We start from the raw sequence: 25234 nt of genomic DNA on the forward strand, positions 1-25234 counted from the left end.
ACACGAAGCACTGCCTCTAATAAGCCATTGTTCCACCTTTTCCGTGTGTTTTGAGTTTCTTTGTGCACTTTGCATTCAGTTCCTCTCCTGTACCTTTCATCTTATCTCCATCCCACCCAATAGTAGACAAGAGTCCAAGTACAGGGCACCAAGAGTAGTTGTATTTTAGGCCACCCCGAATCAACCCTATGATATTGTTTGTTTTTCTAAAGAACAGCATCTGGATCTGTCCCTTATTGTTCACCCATCCACTTTGTCCCTGGCCCAAACAGGGCACATTTACAGTCCAAATGGGTCCTTTGTCAGTGTCAGGGAGCTGGTGCATAACGAGACTCTGTAGCAAAAGTAATAAAGTCATGGGCCTTCCTAGGAGAACAGAACTCCAGTACTCTTCTTACGTGCCTCTCTATTCTTCAAGCTTAAGACCTAGTTTTCTTGCTATCATTTACCCTCCAACTCCCTCCAATCAAATGATACCTCTTACCCTTCAGCGCGGCATCCATTCCTTTCTCACATGACTACATGAAGTCATTTTTTGCCGTCTTCCATTTTCGTTAGCAAAATGCACGCACTGCGCTTCGGTTGGAAGTGTTCCCTACACAAAGCTATAAAACAGTTTCGCCTACGATGTGAAAACAGCATTTGCTGGTGGCCTGCAGCTAATCGCTTTTCTTGTTTCTGCTCCCTCCATTGACCACCCTGGCAATGAAAAGGTGACATTCAGAAACTAATCTATGGACTAAACTATTTACAACTCAGAAAATCCATAAAACATTGCTGCTGGGGATCCTGTAACTTTCCATTATCTGGGCTGGAGCAGGAATTTGCATTATTGCTCTGAAAAGAATTGTCAGCAGCTGCATTTCACTTTGGAAAGGCTATAAAGCCAACATGCTAATTATGTTATAATAAAGTGTTTCTTCATCTGAAAAGGCATATCTGTTTTATGGCAGCTATCACAACCTCATAATGGCATCAAGATAGATGATTATATAATGTTGAAGACTTCTATAAAATCGCTTTAAGGGTTTTTGAGGTTCTGGAAATAACTGAGGCAAACTATATGGACTTGGTATCCCATAAAGAATCCCAAATTTTGATATTGCTTAAAACAATATATGACTGCTACTAGCAATAAAGTTTCAAGGCGAACATTCAGAAAAATAAATTGTAACACATTCAAGAAGCAAGGAGGTCGTATTATATGATTTCAAAGCCAAGGCATCAGATATTAACCCACGATTGTTAGTTACTCTTCAGCCTGACCTATGGTTCTGTTTTTAAATTCCAACTTTACAGAGTTGTTTCAGCAATGTTGCTCGGTCAATCTTAATATATTGTAACATTTATTAACCACAGGTAGGCTCGTCTCCACTGATGTAATGCTGTGCTAATTTTTTAATCAGCATTTATACATGCTAGGCAATCAACTTAAATGTAGGTTATGGTTATTTAATCTGCCACATAGTTATTGTAATAATGTCCAGATTACTTACTTACCCCCATTTACCTGCCTCGTCCCAGGCTGTACATGTGAGGGAGCCCCTTCTCCTTGCAGACGTCCTTTAAAAGTATTTTAAGTAAAAAACACAAGGACCTTAACTCTCCCTTAACACCCTGTAGGAGATTACCGACCACAACCAGCGTCCTGGTAGAACTAACCTAGTGTAATCTAGTCTAAGGCCACAGCTGCAACAGGAGGAGAGAGGGATCACGTAAGGAAAGAACATTTAGATTCAAGTAACTATCAGTAAGTAACCTGGATATTACCTCCTCCTTCCCCTTCCTCACTCCATTCTCACATGGGAGGACATACCTAAGCCCAACAGCAGCTATGGACAGAAAGAATTAGCACCCAAGTGACATTGAAAAGTATACAACACCCAAGTGAATTAAGTGATACACACCAGAAATACATCAGCCACCAGACTGTCAAATGAAAAGGCATTTTGAGCATTAAAATCCAGTTTCTAATGAGGCACATGGGTAGACGGTACTGCCCAAGCAGCTGCCTGATAAATATCTGAAATGGAACCACACTTGCCGCTGTTGACGAGGCCGCCGTGCTGCTACTGGAACATCCTTGAATGTGTACAGGTAACTCTTTATCTGAGAAGCAAAATAAATTGTTGTCATAACCCAGTGACTCAAAGTAGGAGAAAAAGAAGACAAACCCTTCTTGAGTGGGCTAGTGTTCACAAAGAGATTGTTGCATTGATAAAAAGATGAGACCATTTCCAAATAAATAGAAACAGTTCTGCAAGCATCAAAGCGACGTAGGGTCACTTGTTCTGAAGTCGAAGGGTTAGGATGAAAAAGAAGAAAAAGAGATTGATTTATCCCAGCTTCTTTGTGAAACATAGACAAATTCTTTGGAACAAACACAGAGCCCAGATGCAAAACAATCCTGTGTGGAACTAAAACACAGATAGGGTGCCTCCTAAACCAATACCCCCATTCCTTGCAACCTCATAGTTGAATTTATGGCTACTATGAAAACAGTATTAAAGGTCAAGAATTTAAGAGAAACCTTTTGAAGAGATTCAAAGGGACACATTTGCAGAGTGAAAGCGACTGGAGGATTAGCTAAATAAACCCCCTTAAGGAGATGATCTGCAAAGGATTCAGTAGACCATAAGGCATCTCAAGGTTCTCTAAATGGCCAATGGCTGCCCTTTGAAACCTTAGAATAGCAGATGTCAATCCTCAGAGAAAACAGTCCTGGAGGAATTGAAAGATAAAACATGGATGACATTCACAAGGAGTTACCCCTTTCCCAGTGCACCATTTTTTAAGGATAGCTCTATGATAAATGTAGGCTTTGCAGGTACAGTTGTGTGTAGAAACTGAAATGCAGAAGCAATACTTTCAGGTAAACCCAATTTTTTCAAACATATTTTTTAACCTCCACCCCAACAGTCACATTCATAGCAGAGAAGCCTGCGAGAAGAGGGGAGACCAAAGATTGAAAAGGGGAACCTGGGAGACTACATGCCTGACCAGAGACTATCCAGTGCAGGACTGGAAACCATGCTTTCCGGGACCAACGAGGAATCTCTGCTGAGATCCTAATAGCTTTTGGGTGGCTGGGTGCAGAAGAAAGGCAAAGAGAGGGCCCTTGGGCTAAGGACAGACCAAAACGTTCACCCCTCTAGCCCGTTCCACTTGAAATATCAGACAAAATATTGGGAAAAGGGCATTGTCCCTGTCAGTAATGAGGTGCCCCACAAGGTGGCCAAACATCTTGCAGATCAGAATAGAATAGAAAACACCCTCAGATTAGGAAAAAGTCCAACCCAGAGAACTGGATTTAGCATTTTTACCTACTTAAGTGCAACTACGAAAGTAGACAGTTCTTTGCCCTTTAATGAGTATGGACACAGGGTCTTAGCATTGTGTAGCCCCTTGGTAATTTTCACAGGCCTTGCTTATTGTGTTGTTTGTCCTTAAAGCCACAGACATGTCCTGAATAAATTCAGCTAAGACTTGCAGAGTAAGAACTACTGCCGACAAGTCCTTCCAGTTGGAGCAGTAAATGCCAGGTACACTGGTGGTTGTGTACACAAAGGTGCTAAAGTATATATGTAGAGAAGTAAAGCTAGTAGTAATTCAGATTACAATGGGGCAAATGCTATAGCATTGACAGTTGCAGAGTTGCAGAGAAAGGCAGCCTCTAGAGCCAGAAGCTTTGTAAACCCATTCAGCGAAGATTTCAGTATGAAGGGTAAGATCTCAAACTGCAAGTGATAGGACAGAATCACAAACTTTTGAAACTTGTGATGAGGAGGCCACACAGGAAAATACAGTTAAGTAGCCTCCAAGTCCAGGTTGCCAGAGACTCATCCAGACAGACTAAGGGAATTATTGACTGCAGAAAATCTATCTGCACAGTTTGAAGGAAATTGTCTTTATGAACAAACTTAGACCCTTCAAACTGATGTTGAGAAGAACCCCTCCTGATATTTTCAAAACTTGGAATACAGGAGAGTAGACACCTTTTCCCCAATCTTCCATGGAAATGTGGGTGATGGCTCATTTGCAGAAAAGGATTAGACTGCTGATAATAAGGCCAAGCTATGCCCGAGCATAGCCAAAGAGTTATCAGTGTACTGACATCTGGAGGTAGAGAAGAAATCTTGATTTTGTATCCTTCTTGTACAGTAACTAAAAAACAATGTTTCGGAAATGATGTGCCTTCAAATAGTAAGGAAAATACACTCAACCCTACCCTGCCTACTGGGACAGAAGCACGGCTCGAGGCAGGAAAGATGTGGTTGTTAGGAGCAATTTGGCTTAGATTAAGAATCTGAAGGAGTTTTTAATGAGAATCTCCAATTCTTAACTCTAGAATGACTGGTGCCATCTCATGATTAGTTAGACACCTGTTGACAGTGGTTATAAAAAAGCATTTGACTTGTAAAACGATTTGGAAGAATATGAAACGTTAGCACCAGAAGTAAAATATAAGGCGTGTTTCCTTTATGAAGACGATCCCCCAATTGAGTACTAAATAAGGAATGACCTAAGAAGAGTAGACATAGAACCATAGATTTCTGGAGCCCTTTACCTGTCCAGTCACAAGTCCAAACATGATGGATAGCTGTGATCACTGCCCAAAAGAAATAGCAGTGGGCATCAAGGAGTCATCCAACTCCCTCCTAGCGAATAGTTAAGCATGATTTTCACCTTTTCAAACAAGCTGTGAAAACAGACCGCAAGTCTTTGACTAAGCTCCATATGGCATAAGAGGAATACTTTCCCCATGCTTAAATTCAGACCTGAGTAGGCTTTTTGCAATGCCACATACACCTTTTCGACTGTACATGCAGCAGTAGAATGTTCCATTAATAAAGGATACATCCTAGTAAGAAATTGTGGGACAGTGACTTTTCCCATTACTTCCATTCCTGAAAATGGCATCCTTAACTATTGCCATCACTGATTGGGGTCTAGGAGGAGCTCTGTATAACTGGGTAAAAGAGAGCTTGTAGAAGTATATTGTTCAGAATTATAGGGGAGGGCTACATTTTCTCTCATGTAAGAAGGGATAAATTACTTGCCTACTAGCTCCCCACTGCGATCAGGCAGAACAGAATTATCGAACCAATATCCTCAGGACCTTGTGAAGTCAGAGAAAGAAGGTTAAGAAATAGGGGACCATACATTTCTGCTTGGAAGTATTTTGTTGGGTCATTAACTCCTAAATGTCTCTGATATTAAGACCTTAATATAAGCTGTAGGGAATCCATCACTACCTCCTTCATACTTAGCAACTGAGTCTTTCTCGGTCCAGGGAGTGATGAGCAAAAGAATGATGTATTTAACCCAGATCTCTTGACTGGGGGAGAATGTTTTGATTTGTTCTGCATTCCGTCCATCAATTGTGTGTCTTTTGCTTTCTCGCCCTAAATGCGCCGGGTATGCCTAGACGAAGGTCCCGGGCTCACTGTGCCACTGGATTCAAGCTATCCTGGCTGAAGAGGGGTGAAACCCCGAAACCGGTCCTAGGATGCTTGTTTCTGGTCAATGGAGTACCTGGCTTGGCAGTTCGGGCTGGACTGTTCCCATGAGGCACAGGGTCAAGACTGATTTGCATATGGCCAGATGTTAACTTGGGTGGCATGGTAAGCAAAAGAATGATGGATTTAACCCAGATCTCTTGACTGGGGGAGAGTGTTTTGATTTGTTCTGCATTCCATCCATCAATTGTGTGTCTTTTGCTTTCTCATAGCTGTGAAACAAGCAGGGAATTGGGGCATTCTTCCAAAATACCAGATACCTGTCAGGAACTGGAAGGAAGCTAGTTAGCCTACAGTACTTATATCCAATATCAGGTGTTCAGACCATTATTCAAGATCAGAGAAGAGCAAGGATAGAAATTATGGAAGAGGAGGACATGGAAACTAGCATGAGAAGTCTATGATCGTCACTTCCGGGCTAGGGGAAGACGTTTTTGGATAATAGGGGTCTAAGTGCCATATAAGACTCTCACTTGGGCTCAGTAGGTGCCTGGCAGAATTCCTCTTTTGTTCTGCTTTGATATGTTTATGATCTAGTTTGTCATTCTGTCTTTGCATGTCTGAGTTATGTAAGTGGTGGAACAGAGATTATATCAGGTTTTATGGCCCCATTCTGAGCCACTGTCTCCTCTGTCTTATTCCTAGACCCATTTATTTTTTCCTTGTTTTTAACAGATGTATTATTATTCCGTATATCAGTTGGAACAGGCGAATGATTTGGACTTTTGGCAATATTCTTCAGGGTTTTCATTCCTAACTAGAATACATCAACTCAGTCATCCAACCCGGCCAACGATGAAAGTCCACCAAAGATTAACAGCAAATTCGAAAGGCAGATTGAATAACTGGTCACTGATTGTGAGCAGGAACATTTTATAGCTTATTAGGGAAGGAGGAAGGTCTTTCTATTTTACATAAAGCACAGACTTCTAAAAGGAGATCTGGCTTCCTGCAAGAAAATGAAAGTCAATGACATCAGTGAATTGGTCCAGAAGACATACCTTTATTCCCTTTAACATCATGAGACCCTTGTTAGTCGATACTGCAGACAATTAATACCTCATAAAGGCTATGTGTTGAAGGGTTCACAGGGCTTCCTACTCACCCGTGATACATTTCTCTTTGTATATTCCATTACCTGTGGTTGGGACATTTCACAGTGCTCAGTGGTTCCCTAGTCCTGAATCTCTGCTGAGGGCTATCCAATAGCCCAAGTCTATTCCACATGGGCTTCTCAGATTGTCCGTTGAGTACACATGAATGCATCAACACTTACCTGTATCCAACAGGGATCCTGTTCAGCAATGGGTTTATATAAGGGCACCATCTGTATCTTGTACAAATTAGGAGGGATGTTAGGAGCACAGTCCAGGATCCAGCACTTCTCCCACTAGCACTTCCTCCCACTCTTCTTCTCACACCATTGATATCCACTTGCCTGTAAAAACAAGGAGTATGTATCAGATAACAGTGCAGAAGCTCATCACTTCTGCTTAGGTGAAACTGTGCTGTTTTTATATTGCAGGTTGACTTTTTCTGTATGCTCCCTCTCACCCCAGGAATGAGCAGGATTGACTGATGTCTGGTCCACATCTTTTCCCAACTGCTAGGATTGGACACTAGCGGAAAGGACCCACCTTTTTTTAAGTACCCCACAGCCACCCTTGTCTTACAGCCTAGAAAAGACACAGCTGTGCCAGAGGCTCCTGGATCCTAAATGTCGCTTCAGACGGGAAGGCCACCAGCTGGAGCGTGACCTGAACTGGTCAGCAGTAGCGGGGTCAGGCCAAACGTGTGTCATGCATGTGTCTCGTTTGACTTTAGAGAAATGTGGGTTATACCACACTTGCACCGATATTTGACTCCCTTATGGTGACCTACTGCCCAACCGTGGGTCACCCTACCATTCTTGGATGTCAAAGTTAAGTTTGTTTTCAGACCGAAGTAAGGATGGGAAGAAAAAGGGAAATGAGGAGGTACTGATTTTTTTTAAAATTATGATTAAATACCACATTCTCATTTTGGGGCCAGAATAAAGTGTGAGCATAGATAAAAGCTCCTATGTGCTTGTCCAAACTTCCTCATGGCCCAAAGTCAGGTTCCAGTCGGTTTGTTCAGTAATGTTTGTACACAGAGTTCCAGATTCCGGGTACATTGGAGAAAAAGAGAGGGTGAGATTGTCTGCAAGATAAAGAGGTGACATGATGCAGCTGATTTTGATGATGGTGCAAGCTGGCAAGGGGGACTAATGGGTTTCCATCAGGTTTGAAGTGATCATATTTTTTCAGGCCCTGGATAAGATGTACTGCCGTGTGTAGGATGCCCTAAGAGACTGAAGAACCGGGGTTTAACCCAGCGGCGTCAGGGGCACGCCTAAGATCTTCGAGTTCACCTGTCTTGGTATACAGAGACACGGAATACTTCTGGATGGCATCAGAGACCAAGTTTATTAGCTGCAGCTAGTAACAGTGATCCTAGAAATACATCACGGTGTAAATTCTCAGGAGACTGCTCATTTTACTAAGGCAAGATGTCTCCTTTTATACCCAATATTCACATTATAAATGTACACCCACTGCACAAAATTCTAGCCAATAAGGTACATTTTCAAACAAAGTGTCACATAACAAAAACTCAATTTACAGTATCCCAACCCAAAAGTTAATTATTAGGAATGTCCCAAATTCAATCTCCACAAGCCGGACAAACCTATAATTGAAAGCATAACCCATGTAATGAAGAAACATAAAAAAGGAAACGGTAACAGACGCTGAACAAGATAAGGCATGTGCAAGGAAACTAAAAGTTAACGATGTTCTGAACATTGATTGGCAATCTCAGACAAAGATCGATCAGGGAAATTGGCTTTGCGGGGTCAGTTTCAGGTGCAGAGGGCAGTTTCTTACAGTTCATTTCAGAGTCAAAAAGAAGCCTAGTTAATGTATACATGAACTAAGAAGGCCAGGCCACTTTATTCACCAAGCTACCTTCACAGGCCTACGTGAGGGCAACACAAAATGGTGGCACAGAACAAAATGGAGTCAGACTCGAGAATTACAGAACCTCAGATCCTCCTTTTGCCATTACGTAGGCAATAACCTAAGACTCATGTTAATCTGAATCTAGGTCTATGTCGATATTCATTAGGTCATCAAGGTGTTGCTGTAGCTCATCGTATTATTCTCTACTTCTCTCGGGACAGGTCTCCGAACACACACAGTAGCACAAAGACTACAAATGGCGGGACCACACTGGATGCAAAGACAACAAGAGAAAAGGATGGTTAAAACCATACCAAGGAATGTCAAAATCTTCCATCCCCATTTGGACAGCAGTCCCCAAAACCATCTCGTCAATGACCAGTCTCCTTCGTCTACATGGATAGACTCAGAGATTTTATATAACCTAGAGATGGCTTGGTACACTGTAGGGGCATTATCTGGTATGTAAACACAGCAACTGGATCCAATCAATTTACATACTCCTCCTTGATCTGCAAGTATGATGTCTAATACCATACTGTTCTGCAAAGTCATAAGGCGGTCCGCTTGATGCTCAGCTGTAACATTTCTAAGAGCACCTGCTGTCTCATTAATAGTAGCTTCAACAACGCGGACAGCTGTCGAATATGCCTACTATTGATCATAGGACCCCAAAAGGGCATGAAGCCCTTGAAGAAATCTCCTACTTCGTGTGCTGCGGTATCTTCCTTATTGAAGACACCTCTACCATATCTCGTTCTATGATTGTCTGAAGCAGTAGTGTATGTAGGGGGAAGTAGAAACGCCACATAACACGTTCCTGAAAAATCAGGTGGTAACCATGCGTAGGCTCTGTCATGACAAACAAAATATGTGCCTTTAGCTGGCACAAACGGTGGAAAAGTCCGAGATGAATAGACATAGGTTTGAGCACACACACTCTTAACTAGCTGAGCTTTTGGATTCCGACCATTACCTTGAAAAAAAAAGTGGCCTCGGTGGGATACAATCTAAATAGGGGGAGACCTTTTTCGTCTCTCCTTCTCTGTCAAACTGGTACTATATCCAGTCACGTTCCAACCAACGTAAGCCTGCACCTCATCCTTAGGGATAGCATTATATGCATCAATATCTCGGATCATAGCTACTATTCCCCTTATTAAGGCACTATTGCTCGATTTATCTTTAAGGGAACGTAAGGGGCGTACCTCATTTGCATAGATAAACATGGTCTGAAAAGCCCACACAGACCCATTAAAAGAAAAAGGCAAAACCAAATATGGCATACCTTTATCTGTCGTATTAGGCATAAGACCACAAACCCAACAATTAGTGGTATTTACTACTAACTGATGCTGATGCAACAACTGTATAAACGAGTTGTTGACAAATTCTGATCTCCTTGTCTGTTCATGTTCAGGCAACGTATAAAACTGGTGCAAAGAAACAGTAGTGAAAGAAAGCATAGGTTGGGCGGTGGGTGCAGATGTCTGTTGTGTAGCATAGACAGTCCAACCCACACAAGCTAATGTGATACTTAAAAACATCAAAAAGCACAATATTATAAAAGATTTGCTATGTATCAATGTACAAAATCTTGTCTTAAGATCTATTCTCTCAACATCTCTTTCAGTTACAACAGACTCCATCCTCTAACATGCTGCTCGTGGCAATTTTCCTTCTTCACTCAAGTGTGCGTCCAGGCGTGCTAGACGTCCCTAGAACCGCAGACCTTTCATCAATACGCGGGCCACCCCTTAAGTTCTTATACGGCGTCCCTGCAGCTGAACCCGGATGGTGGTTCGAAAAAGAAAAAGAAAAATAGTCTCTTGTCTGAAAGAGTGTAATTCACAAAAAAATCACATTTTATTTGTCCTTTTTAGACCTTAAGTTGTAGCATTCTTTACCAGGCACAGTTTGATCCTGAAAGAGTGTCTCTGGGTGCGTAGTATCAAGTCTCAATCACGGCGGCACAGCTTCTTGCAAGACTTTATCATCCGCACGTTCTGACTGAGTCCATTCCAGATGTGCATCGCTAAAAGGTACAAATCTCGGAACCCTTTCACTCTCGGAATCGGCAACACGTTCCCGGACTCACTTATCTTACGGTAAGGGCAAAGGTATCTTCTTACAATGGGTACCATGTACCCAGTTTTTCTTGCCGAACACCTTAATAGCAGTCCGAGTTGATAACAGGACTTGGTATGGACCGGTCCATCTTGGTTCCAAGTTCTTTGACCTCTGGAAATTCTTGGTTAGAATCCAGTCGCCAGGTTGAATCGTGTGGCCTGCGTCTACAGAAACTGAAGGCAAAGTGTCATGGACCTGTTGGTGAAGAACACGCAATTTAGCAGTCAAATCATGTAAGTAGTCAACCAACATAGGGTACTCGATATCACTGTACTTCTTAGGCCTCGGCACACCCCAGACATTCGCCGGGCGTCCAAAAACAATCTTGCATGAGCTAAGTCCCACACGAGAATGTACTGTCGTTCTCGTGGACAAAAGTGCCAATGGTAAGGCATCGGGCCATGTAAGACCAGAGCTCGCTTGCACCTTGGCCAACTTCAGCTTAAGGGTGCCATTATAGCACTCGACCAGGCCTGCTAACTGGGGGTGATTTGCAGTGTGAAATTTCTGTTTGATACCCAGACCCGCACATACTTTCTTCATAATCTGACCCACGAATTCACTTCCATTATCACTCCATACCATCCTCAGCAAGCCATATCTGGGAAAGAATTCTTTTAGCAAAACCTTGGCTGTAGACAAGGCAGTATTATCCTTTAGGGGGTAGGCCTCTATCCATCTGGAAAAGGCACAAACAACCACAAGGACATACTTCAAGTTATTGCATCTTTCCATATGAATATAGTCTATCTGCAGCACCTCGAACGGATACGTTGGAGGAGCAAAATGACCCGCTGGAGTTGGGGTTTCCTTTCCAGGATTATGCAACAAGCAAATCATGCAGTGTTTAACCAAATTCTCAGCACACTTAGGAATTCCACCATTCTGCCATACCGGAGCCAACAACTTACATATCCCTTTTGAACTAATGTGAGCCAACCCATGAGCCATAGTAACCACCGGAAGCACATATGCATCCGGCAACAACCATCGCTGGTGCTTTGACAACTCAACCCAACAGCCTGTTGAATCCAACATTCCCGTACTCTCTCTCCACATACTCAATTCTTTCTCAGTAGCTTCTGCCTGAATCATCTTCACACTTTCTGTTGTATCTTCACACATTCCTCCTTCCACAACCCAACTGGCAGGACCTGCAACATACATCCGACTCATCACATCTTTCGCCGTTTCTCTCGCTACTTCATCTGCAAACGCATTCCCTTGACCCACATCATCCGTAACCTTCTTATGCGCACTACACTTCACTATCGCAATTTGGGTCGGCAAAGTAAGTGATTCAAGAAGTTCACTCACTAATTGTCCATGCTGAATTTTCGTACCATGGGAAGTAAGAAATCCTCTCTCTTTCCACAAGCGACCAAAACTGTGAGCCACGCCAAATGCGTATTGGCTATCAGTATAAACATTCACTCTCTTTCCTTTTGACAACACACACGCTCTAGTCAATGCTATCAACTCCGCTGCTTGCGCTGAATTCTGTGCAATACGTGCTGTTTCAACAATCGTGTGCAAAGTTGTGACAGCATATGCTGCAGTCGTCTCTCCATTCGGAAGCTTAAAGCACGAACCATCTACCCATAGGGTACCATCAGGATTCAAAAGAGGAGTATCTTTCAGATCAACTCTACCCTTCGTTTCCTCCTCTGTCCGGAGAAAACAGTCATGCTGTTCCTGAGCATCTGTCTCTACAAAAATCGGCAACAATGTAGCTGGATTCAATGTGTTGCACCGCTTGATGTGCACATGGCTAGCCAAAAGCGTCAACTCATAACCTGACAAACGCGCACTGGTAAGATGTTGAGTCTTCGTTCTATTCAATAGGGTATCCACTGCATGTGGGACCATCACAATCAATGTATTATCCAATACCAAACCAGCAGACTGTCGGATAGAAACAGCCGCTGCCGCTGTAGCTCATAGACAACTAGGCAACGCCCTAGCTACCGGATCTAAAGTAGCTGAAAAATACGCACATGGGCGCTGCTTGTCTCCAAATTGTTGCGTCAACAGTGACAACGCACAACCTTCTCTCTCGTGTACATAAAGTGTAAAAGGTTAACGGTAGTCGGGGGTACCCAACACCGGAGCAGAACACAATGCATCACGCAATTTGGAAAAACTCTTCTGACATTCGTCAGACCAAGGAAGAGGGTGTGGTGTGTCCTTAAGAGTAAGTGCCAACAAAGGTTTCGCTAGCAAAGAAAAAATCAGAATCCACTGTCTACAATACGAGGTGATACCTAAGAAGGCACGCACCTCTCTCTGTGTGCATGGCACAGTCATTTGGGCAATCGCTTGAATACGCTCTGGAGTCAATCGCCTTCCCTCCTTCGACAAGAGATGACCTAAGTAGGTCACTTCTTGGCGGCAATACTGCAACTTCGAAGGTGACACTTTATGATGAAGGTCAGACGGGTGTCGCAACAAAGAATGAGTAACTTCTTTACAAATCTCTTCATCATCAGCAGCAACCAACAGATCATCAACATACTGGATAAGAGTAACACCAGAAGGCAATGCAAGAGTATCAAGCTGAGTTTTCAAAGCCTGACTGTAAATGGAGGGACTCTCACAATAACCTTGAGGAGCGCGCTTAAACCGGAAACTGCGGCCTCCTAAAGAGAAGCCCAAAATATCCCTACTTTCCTCAGCAATCGGAATACTGAAGAAAGCGTTCTTCAGATCAATAACAGAAAACCAAGCAGCTGAGGCAGGGATCATAGTCAATAAAGCAGTAATGTCCGGGACAACAGGAAACTGTGGCACAACGATCTTATTGACCTCTCGAAGGTCAATTACAAACCAATACACAGGTGGCTGAGAAGAGTCAGTACGCTTAAGGACAGGCAGAACAGGACTGTTACACACATTACCTCTCGTTTCTTCAACCACACCTTTCTCAACCAAATCATAGATAATCGCTAAAAGAGCTCTTTCGCCATCACTGGAAATTTTGTACTGGGGAATGCGAGGTAATTTAGCATTCAACTTAAGGGTAACAACGTAGGGTGGAATCTGCAAGAGACCAACATCATTGGGACCTGTAGCCCAAAGTGTATCAGGGAGAGAACGCAGTTCCAGTGGAAGGCGATCCTTAGACAGATACATCGGGGAAATCACTTTTTTACCCACCGTAAGATGTACTCCCGAAGGAGAACAATGTAATGTAGCATGCAATCTTTTCAACAAGTCCAAACCCAACAGATTCTCGCCACAGCCCGTCATTAGAATAAGGGGAGCCTCCAATTCACAGGGACCAATAGAAAGGGGCAAAGGACAAGAAACCGGATTACGAACTGGGGCGCCAGAAAATCCTACTGAAACATTGGTCAAGCCAGACAAAGGTGCGCCGGGGAGTTTAGAATGCATGATAGAACTCTTTGCTGCACCAGTATCCAAAAGAAAAGGTTCTGCCACACCTGATGTAATCACTTCAACATAAGGTCCACTCTGGTCTACTGGAACTGACACTACTCCCTCCCTTTGTCCATGGCTGTCCTAACTATCATTAAAACCAGAACTTCCAACATAATAATCATCAGTGTAGTACTGAGCGGACTGGACGGTCGGAACATTATGTTGGTCAAAATAATTCATAGAATTCTGAGGGAAAAAGGAATGTTCATTCTGGGGAAACGTACCACGTCCCCTACCCCTAGGTACTTGTTGGAAACCACCACGACCTCTCAGACCAGACATACCATTCGTACGCTGTAGCAAGATCGGGCAACTATTCTTGAAGTGACCTTCTTCTTTACAATAAGCACACTGATTAGGGCCTAGCGGGAGTCGCAAAGCAAAAGACTCAGGCTTCTGCAACAGTTTCTGAAACTGTGGGGGTTGCTGAAACTGGGAACGTTGCTGAAACTGACGCTGATTAGGGCAAGGCAGATAAGCCTGCTGCAGAAGAACTTTCGTTTTGAATTCTCTAGTCTTCTTCTCTACTTTATCCTTCTCATCTTTATCTCTATTCTCATAGTATTGTGCAGTAGCCAATATCTGAGCCGAAGAAGAAACAGCCCATGAACTCTCAGAGTCCTTTAACTTATTAGAAAGTGCAGGAAGTAAATTAAAAACAAATGTATCTACAAACAACCTCTGACCACCTTCTGTACTCATATCCTGACCACCATGATCAATTAATGTTTCCTCAAACCTAGTGAATAAATCAGACACACTCTCGTCTTTCTTTTGTTTGCATGCTGCTAACTTGTCCCAATTCACCCGCAGAGGAGGCATCATAGTTTTCATTAAATTAATAATTCTACCAGGTAGTTCTGCAACTAAGGGTTCAGGTTTGGCACCTCCTACCTGCCGACCATCTGCAGCAGTAATATTAACCCACGTATCTCCTACTCTGGCGCGTGATCCTCGTGACGGATCTTCGCCCACAAGGGTTGAGGAACTACATTACCCATCAACATATCTATGTCAGCTAAATTCATAACACACGCATCAACTGTCTGAGACAACTCCTTATAATAACCAGCAGGATTTTTACGGGGGTCAGGCAAAGTCTGCTTAAGAGCCAGGACCTCAGCTCTCTTCCAAGGGACATGCACCCACACTCGCTGAAAATGAGCCGGTGCAGCCGCAATACCAAGAGCGGCATCAGCCACAACTGCCTCTCTACATACAGGGGGAACCTCTCTCATAGGATACTGCTTCACTTTTCTCCTAATAGAAGGGTCAGGTTCGAACAATTACTGAGGTGGAAGTCTAGACCTAAAAGTGAGTAGTGTCTCTACCGTTTCCTCAACATCGTCTCTTTAGCAAATTCAGACTGAACATTAAGCAATTCCAGTAGAATTGAACCCAACTCATTATCTTCCCACTCCTGACGAAGGAAGGTACACATGACATCAAAAACATACCTTTGTTTTGCTGCCTCCCACTGTAGGAAGATATCCATAACCACTTGTGGACTGTACTTGGAGGTATTCGAAACCCATCTACGAGCAAGGAGATCTAACACTGCCCGCTCTTCGGGACCAGGGAGCTGACTACGTCTCTGCTTACGTTCAGAAACAGGGGTCATATTCAGTGACCCAAAGAAAGGAGACAGAAGTTGACATGAGGACAGGAGACAAAGTGAGGTGACAGTGACGTAGGGACAGAAATAAGAGAAGTCGAAGATAAAGGAGTGTAAGGCAAAGGAGTTTGAGGCAAGGCTGGTGGCAAGGCTGGCGGCCCTGGAGGGGGCTGCGCCGGGGGAGGAAGAACCACCTGTGAAGCAACGGGTGGCTGAACAACAACAGGGGGTTGAACGACAACAAGGGGTGCAACAACTGGAGGTAACGGAGGTGCAGTAGCACCCTGCACATAAGGGGGTGGTAATCTCAGTAAATGTGACATCAAAGGATCCTTTTCAGGGTCTACAGTCACATTTGAAAGGGGAGGTGGCAAAGCCGGGTAACATTTGTCAATGGCCATGCAATGTTGTCTATCTGACACTTCAATCGCACGATCTTCTTCATCTTCTTCATCTTCCTTAAACTGCCTAGCAGCTTGCATTACCGATCTATTCCTTTCTTTCCTATCTCTCTTAGCTTGCTTAATTTCTTGCTGTTTGGCTTCCTTACGCCAAAGGCGGAAAGTGTCAAACATCGCCGGCCGGGCTTCTAGGTTATCTAAAACATCTGATTCAAAACTACCATGTTGGGGCCATCGTAAAACACCATCTTTCCTTGTATAACGGACCCATACTTCATTAAAGGTAATGGGACCTACACCATGCTTTGAATAGAGCTCATAAGTTGGAGTTCCAACCGGAGGTATCGTACACGAGTCCTCCAATCGGGAATCCCTATTACAACTACAACAAAACCATTTCCTAAATTTGCTAAAGCCAGGCATCTTTTAGCTCACTAGTCTTGCTTCAAACTTCAAGGGGTTATCAAAAATGATACGCTCGCAAATATACGAACCCCCCGGCTTCAAATATTGCAATGGCCGAATCAAAACCAAGAAACAAAACAAAGTCGTGGGAGCGACCCACTTATACTTAACCAAAATGTCTGTCACGCCACCAGAAGACCGTCTAACGTCTCGCCTTACAAATCATCACAAGAGGGTCCAAGACAGGGCGACAGTCAGGGCAGCAGTCCTTTGCAGCCGTCGGAAAGGGGAAGCCTCGCAGAAAAAAACCTTCGGTCCACGTTGACATGCAGGGGTTGATGAAGTGGCGGCCGTCCTCCAGAATTTCCTCACGGGGCTCCTCACAATCTTCGGGCTTGGACCAGTACCGCTGAAGTCGTCCCACGTTGGGCACCAGTTGAAGAAGTGGGGTTTAACCCAGCGGCGTCAGGGTCACGCCTAAGATCTTCGAGTTCACCTGTCTTGGTATACAGAGACACGGAATACTTCTGGATGGCATCAGAGACCAAGTTTATTAGCTGCAGCTAGTAACAGTGATCCTAGAAATACATCACGGTGTAAATTCTCAGGAGACTGCTCAATTTACTAAGGCGAGACGTCTCCTTTTATACCCAATATTCACATTATAAATGTACACCCACTGCACAAAATTCTAGCCAATAAGGTACATTTTCAAACAAAGTGTTACATAACAAAAACTCAATTTACAGTATCCCAACCCAAAAGTTAATTATTAGGAATGTCCCAAATTCAATCTCCACAAGCCGGACAAACCTATAATTGAAAGCATAACCCATGTAATGAAGAAACATAAAAAAGGAAACGGTAACAGATGCTGAACAAGATAAGGCATGTGCAAGGAAACTAAAAGTTAACGATGTCCTGAGCATTGATTGGCAATCTCAGACAAAGATCGATCAGGGAAATTGGCTTTGCGGAGTCAGTTTCAGGTGCAGAGGTCAGTTTCTTACAGTTCATTTCAAAGTCAAAAAGAAACCTAGTTAATGTATACATGAACTAAGAAGGCCAGGCCACTTTATTCGCCAGGCTACCTTCACAGGCCTACGTGAGGGCAACACAAAATGGTGGCACAGAACAAAATGGAGTCAGACTCGAGAATTACAGAACCTCAAGACGTGGAGACCATGGAGTAGGGGGTTATCACCATGCAGATGCAAGAGTAAGAGGGCTAGAACAGCGTTTCTGAAGAACCCTTCTGGATGAAAAGGCTTCACTTTCTTTAGAAGTGAGAGCTGGTAGCATGTTTTCTGTTTTTTCTTGAATATGAGGTTTGAGTCCAAGGTAAATTCAAGTGACCTGGCATTTTGTGAAAGGTGGGGTTCGATGCCATTAGAGTTTACATAATTGAGCTACAGGTGTACTATTCTGTGTTTGTTGTTATTCACAAATAACAGGAATTCTGCTTCTGTGTTTCGAGCTTTAGGTTGGCCCTGGACATCAATGTATGGCTGAGGCGACGGCAGTGTTTGAGGCTTTGAATGTGTGGAGCACAAAACATTTTGAGATAGAGTTGTGTACCATCAGCATATTGGGGACATTTGATACTGTAATCTGTGAATAAAGCCCCAAGGAACTCCAAGTAGGGTTTGAAAATGACAGCGAACACTATGGTACCCAGGGGGTCACTGCTGTGTTAGGGATCTTTTCGGACCTGAAGGTGCCCATGTGAACAAACTGGTGTTGAGTAGACAGGTAAAAGGAGAACGAGTGAAGGACATTGCTAGTGATTCCAATCCATGGAAAGCAGGGGCACAATTTATGATTATTCTCCGTTAACTATACCCTTGTTATCAATTGTGACAGCTATGTCAGTACACATGGTAATTTGTTTGGGATCAGTTTCCTGTGTTCTTTGTAGCTTTACCATCAAAAGGTTACTGCAGTGATGCCCCAGCATTGTAAAAAAGGTCAATCTTTTGCTCCAACCCTGGTGTACGAGGAATGCAGGAATATAGATTTTGACAATCGAAAGACCACAGGTACATTAGTTGCTGCACTTCCTGCTTGCATTTTCCATTTGACATTTCAGAATTACCTCACAATTTCAAAACTACATGTCTAAAAATAAAACTTTCCCCATATTATATTTAAAAATAAATACAATGAAAAAGGAAACACTTTTCAAAGTGTTTGTTACTGAAGTATATTGAAGTGAGCAGTGTGTGAAAAGGAGTAAAAGCTTAAACATAACCAATCAAGATTAGCGGGTATATGGTGTAGGGGTTTGAATGTATAGGATTAACAGTTTAGGGTAATGGGTTATGGGTTAGGTTAGGGCTTACATGTATAGGGTTTAAGAAGATTGATTCAATGATCTAGGGTAAGGCTTAAGAGTTAGTGGGATGCGATAAAGGGAATGGGAAAGGGGCTACAGAGTTTAAGGGTTTTGAATTAGAAGTTTAGATTTATGGGATTAGGTATAAGGATAAAAATATAGGGTTTAGGATTTGGGGTGTAAGGTTGAGGGTGTGTTGTATATAGGTTAAGTATATATTGATATGGGTAAAGGGGTCCCTGGCTCTCCTCAATATATTCCAACAGATATGTTCAGCCTCTGGGAGAGCTCATCAGGGGGTTAGGCTTCACGTGCTGCAGTATGCTAATGTAAGTAAGCTGTCGGTCAACAGAGGTTAATTCAACTCATTCACTTTAGCTTGATGTTCCACTTTATGTTCCTGTCTTATGAGCTTTGTTGCTTTCTCCCTTCTCTATTTCCTCAGTTCTCTAGTCTTTCAATTTTAGTAATTACAGCCTCTTCAATGTTTGTAGTTCGGTTTTCCTTCGCACAGACTTTCTCCTTACTGGTCCTTAATGGTCCTGCATTGACCCACCATCTACTTTGGCCTGGGATTCCCTGTACACCTGTGGGCTAGTTGCAGTCTGTCCGCACACCCCACTCAGTAAGTCATACCGTAATCCTGTGTTTTGCCCACTGATTGTGCTTTCTCTCACAAGGTGGGAAGTTATTGAACTTTGACGATTTGTTAAAGATGCTATGCCACAGCCATTCACAATGTGTTTTCCACAAAAACAACCTGCAAAAGTGAGTCTCTCTCTCTCCGCTTTTACCCTAGACAGAGGTCGTCTTCAAAACCCTGATATCATTACACAGGTGAATTGAGCTTACAGAGGTGACGAAGAGATTGACCTCAACATTCTCAACATTGTCTATCCTCAGGTCTTCGTTGCCCTATGTTAACAACAAAACATTTTAGGGTCTGGTTTGACCAGTACCTTTCAATACCCAGATCCATAAATTATGTCCATATTTAATGCCCCCAATGAATTATTGCCCTGTCTCCTGCAGGATAAATGCGCAGGATAAATGGGCAGGGGTCATCAGTTCAACAATTTTGTCTTTGCTGGAATATGGCAATACCATCTGGGCCTCCCTTAAATGACAAAGCACAGAGGATCCAAAACATGGTGCCTTGCTGTCAGGGTTTGTAAATTTGATCATCTATCTGAGGTCTGTCATGTGCTAAACAGTGCAACCAGTTCAAGGACCTCTGTTTGGTCCACTGGTTTACTAACTCAGGAGCCTAACTCCTATCTTGTCTGGTTTCATCCTATTATCAGTTTAAAAAAATAGATTCCTCTCTTTGCTAGCAATCTATCATTTCCACATGCCCCAATGTTTGGCAAAAGTCTGGAACAAATCTTCCACTTGACCTTCATCAGACTTCCAGCCACGTGATCTTTCACAGAAATCTGAAAATAACTTATTTTGTTTTGTTTCCTGCTGCTTTTTTCTCCTTGAGATATCTGAATCGATTAAGTCCACATTGAACAAAGGTGGGAAGGCAGTCCTGATACTGCTCGACCTGTCCGTGGCTTTCGATACCGTCCCGCATGACCTTCTTCTCAATCGCCTTCATGGATACGGTATCAGTGGCACGGTCTTGCAGTGGCTCAGGTGCTATTTAGAAAATCATCAGCAATTGGTCTGGTCCCCTCCTTTAGAGGCACCTATTCCTTCTATAAATGTTGGGGTCCCTCAGGGATCCATTTTGAGCCCTACTCTGTTCAATGTGTTTATGGCCCCTTTGATATCACTGGTTGAACCTTTCGGCGTTAAGATTGTCTCTTACGCCGACGATACACAACTATTGTTTACCTGTGGCAAGGGCGAAGTTCTTGATGGGAAAATGATAAATCTATGCCTGTCCACAGTATTTGGGTGGTTTAATCAGAATTAACTTCTCTGTAACTCTGAGAAATCGGAAATTATTTTTTTGGGCTGTAATCCTGGGGACGAATGGCGTGAATGGTGGCCATCTAATATGTACCCTCCCACCACTCTGGCCACCACGGTCAAAAATGTAGGGGTCAAAATGGACAAAGATATGTCCATGAAATCCCAGGTCCAGTTGGTGGTTGGCACTTGTTTTGGTCTTTTGAGGATGATGCGCAACTTTCTTCCTCTACTCTCAGTTTCTCATAGGAAGATAGTTGTGCAAGCTTTGATATTGTCACGACTTGATTATGTTAACGCCCTCTATCTTGGCCTACCTGACTATCTGATTGGCCGCCTTCAGGTGGTTCAGAATGCCGCGGCTAGAGCCATACTTATGGTCGATTTTAGGACCCATATGACTCCACATCTCAGATCTCTGCACTGGCTCCCAGTACGCACTAGGGTGATATATAAGGCCCTGGTATTGGCTTTTAAGGCATTCCACAATATCGGGGCACCGTATTTGAGGAATAGATGCCAGCTTTACTGTCCTCAACCTCATGCCTGTCACTAATCCCAAGGTTCTTTCGCTCCCGTCAGGGGGGCCGCTCCTTCCAGGTGGTGGCCTCCGGGCTCTGGAATCATTTACCTCTTGAGCTGCGTTGGGAGGAGGATCTTTTGTGCTTCCGTCACAAGCTCAAAACTTGGTTGTTCGTATGATCGGCGGCCCCGAGACGCTACAGCTGTGTTTTTGTCACTGGTCCCTCTTGTTTCTGGCGCTGGGAGTAGCCGTGCGCATTACAAATACCCAGTAACATTAACATTAACATAACATTATTCGTCCTTTTTATTGTCCTTTTGACTACCTGATGCTGTCTTTTTGTTGTTTATGAAGTAGCCTTTGGCCTGTCTTCTATTTATTTTTGTAGTCCTAGCGACAGAATGCCTGCGGGTGGCAGGTCACGTTTTATAAATATATAAATTGCTAAATATTGAGGTTACTTTATAAGGCGATTGTTATGATTGTTTTGACTGATCCCATCTCTTGAAGGTGCAAGCCTCGTAGCTAAATCAATCGTACCCACAAGGTCTTGGGCCACCGATCCTCTGGGAAAGGAGCTAAAAGCTGCGGCTGGGAGGTCTCTGTAGTACTCTGGATGCTCTTTTAATGATGTAGATGTTTGTTTTATTTGCTCCCATACTGATGCCGGTAACTTGCTCTATGGCACGTATAAAGACTTGAGAACTAGGCTGTGACATTCCTGCCTCATGAACGGCGTTCCACCGCAGTGATTTCCCACCTGTACAAAGATTCCGCAACCAGAATCCAGGAGGCTTACCTCGAGCAAAAGAGCATCGGCGCTGCAGAGTGCAAGAAACACCATGAGTGGGCCCCTTTCCAAAGCACTCCTTCTCCCCTTGTTGGGGAGGGATCCAGCATTTATGCCCTGGAGTCTCAGAGACCCCTCTGAGAGAATCCACAGCGACAACGGAGTCTCACACAGTGGAGGCCTGGGATTTTTATCCCATTACCTCTGGGAGCAGAGCACCGTACACCGTGACCGGCGCGCTCAATGGAACTTTTGGACTGTGCCCCCCCCCCCAGGCGGAAACTATAACCTTTCTGTATGTACGGTGGTGCCCATGCAACCTTTGACCAATGACCGGTGGAGCTGTCCCATGCAGCTATAGAGGAGTTTGGCTTTGGTTCACCCCTCGGCCGTCACCTACACAGCCGGACGTCGAACACTGCTTTTCCTCGTCTCCCCGTTGTGCCTCCAACACCCTCCCCCTCCTCTTCCCTCCATTATTCTCTGTCTGCCTCCCCTATTCCTTCCCTCTCTCCGTTAATACTTTTCTCCCCTTGCCTCATGTTTATGCTATGCTTTTGTACTCATGTGATTCCTGTAACTATGCTCCAGTAACTGATGTAACTTTGTAACCATGTTCTGAAACAATGTTTCTTCCTAATGAAAAGGGCTCTGATACCTTCGGGTCTAGCCAGCGCTATATAAAACTCAATAAATAAATAAAAATAAATAAATAAAAATAAAATAAATAAAATGGTTAAAGAGTTAAAGCTAAAGGGTGAAGGATATCGGGTTAAGGGTTTGTGGTAAACTATGTATAACTAAATTTGTTTAGCAACGAGATTAGAAATATCTTTCAAGTAGGATGCGTTAACGATTGTTAGTTATTTTTAGTCTATTTTTTCAAAAACATACACAGTAACCTTGCAAAAATTTCAATGGAACATGCTACCATTTCTAAGTGATGCATAGGACTAATGTTTTTCTCAGAAAAAAACTAATTAAACAGTATAATTGAAATTTCCATGTAGCATGGAGTAATATTTCTATTTGGTATTTCCGTATTTTCTATACAATGTCCACCATCTGGCGTGAAACATTTCCCCAGTTGACCTGTAATGAGGCTTGCTTACTGGGTTTGTTTTGTTCTATTTTCTCTTTTCTATTTGCTGTTATTGCACAACTATGAGAACAACGTTTGAGCCAGTTGTTGGGTGAAATGTGCCTGGGACGAATGTATGTTGTCATCCCGCAGTCTTTTTCCCCACAGGGAATCACAACGCGGTCGTTGCAATGACTGCGTTGTAATTCCGCATACCATTACTCCGCAAGTCGGAACAACGACTTGCGGAGGGGGGCCGCTGGATGTTGGAATAGGATAATTTACTATTTCAACTCCAGTCTGTGCGGACACTAGGGAAGGTGTTGGATTTTAAATCCAACACCTCCCCCCCTCCGCAAGTCGTTGTTCCGACTTGCGGAGTAATGGTATGCGGAATCACAACGCGGTCGTTGTAATGACCGCGTTGTGATTCCCTGCAGGGAAAAAGTTTCGTGGTAAAAGTTGTTTACCGCCTGGGACGTCTTATGCTTTGTTGGCAGTGATATCATGAGAATACTTTGGTTAGGGATTATGGTGACAATAGTAACCATAACTGGGGAGTTTCAGTGTTTTTTTGTGTTTTGAATCTACTTAACCGAAGTACTCTTACATCCTACATGTTTTATATTCTCAACTTTGTGGACACCCTTCCGATTAGTGGTGGCAGGGTGTCTTGGCACTTAATGGTGTTAAAGTACGGTGAGCTTTACACACTACCACTGTGCATGTTTGTGCATCATACACACCACTCGGCCCATTTTCTGCATGTATGTGCCACTTCACCAGTTCCATTTTTTGTATTGAAGGGTTTGGAACCTTTTATCTCGTACTATATGACATTCGAATGTGGGGCCTTACACAAAACATCTGTTGCTCTTTCAATCTATTATTATTTATTTTTCACAGTTTTTCACTTTATCCTTTTCAGCTTTGTAACCAAGTTATGTTATGTTACTGATTTTTGTACCGCGCACAGCTGCCCCAGCAAAGGGGCGTCCTGGCGCCAAAGGTGAACACAACAACACAGCATGCCAAGGGATTACTTTGTTTTATTAAAAAGGAACGTTTTAATAGCCCCTCTAAACCTGGTTAAATCTTCCACAGCACGGATGTCAACGGGAAGGGCGTTCCAGAGCTGGGCCGCTATCACTCGGAAGGAGCGGCCACCTGTCCTATTCAGCCGAAAGCGTGGAACAACAGCCAAGTTCTGGCCCAAGGATCTCAACGAGCGAGAGGGAATGTACGGGGTAAGGAGATTCATAAGGATAGGAGGGGCCAAGCCTCTTAAAATTTTGAAGGCCAGGCACAACACCTTAAACTCAATGCGCCGCACAACAGGTAGCCAGTGAAGAGTGTACAGTACTCCGGACACTGAGCAGCGTTTGGGCAACCCAAATATTGCTCTTGCGTCAGCATTCTGCACTCGTTGTAACCGCGCAAGTTCAGCCTTGTTCGTGCCAGCAAGCAGCGAACTGGCATAGTCTATTCTGGAAAGAACCGAGGCCTGGACCACCAGCTGTCTTGTACTGGCGTCGAAAAATTTGAGCACCGGCCTAATGCTCCTGATAATGCCAAAACAAGAGGCAGCTACCTTCTTCGTATGGCAGGTGTAACTAAGTGCCGGGTCCAGCCAAACCCCGAGGTTCTTTAACTCAACTACAGGAGAGGGGATCAAACCTAACTCGGAGGGCCACCAACTTTCATTCCAACAGCCAGAACGCGAACCAAACACCATCACCTCTGTCTTCTTGGTGTTCAATTGGAGACAGTTTTGATTCATCCAATTGGCCACCGAACGCATCCCCTCACAGAAGTTGCGGGCATCCATAGCTGAGTCCCCACTTAGTGTGACCGCCAGCTGCGTGTCATCCGCATAGGAAACCATTGTCAGGCCCCAGCTTTTGACAATAGCAGCCAGCGGCCTCACATAAAGATTAAAAAGAGTGGGGCTCAGAGATGAACCCTGAGGGACCCCCAGCGTAAGCTGGTGAGAGGTGGACTTACCGGGTGGTATTGCTACCCGGAAGGATCTGTTGGAGAGAAAGGAGCGGAACCAGCCTAACGCCAGACCCCTAACCCCCGCTTCCTCTAAC

This window comes from Triturus cristatus, chromosome 2_1 (assembly GCF_964204655.1).
Source record: "Triturus cristatus chromosome 2_1, aTriCri1.1, whole genome shotgun sequence".
NCBI lineage: Eukaryota > Metazoa > Chordata > Amphibia > Caudata > Salamandridae > Triturus > Triturus cristatus.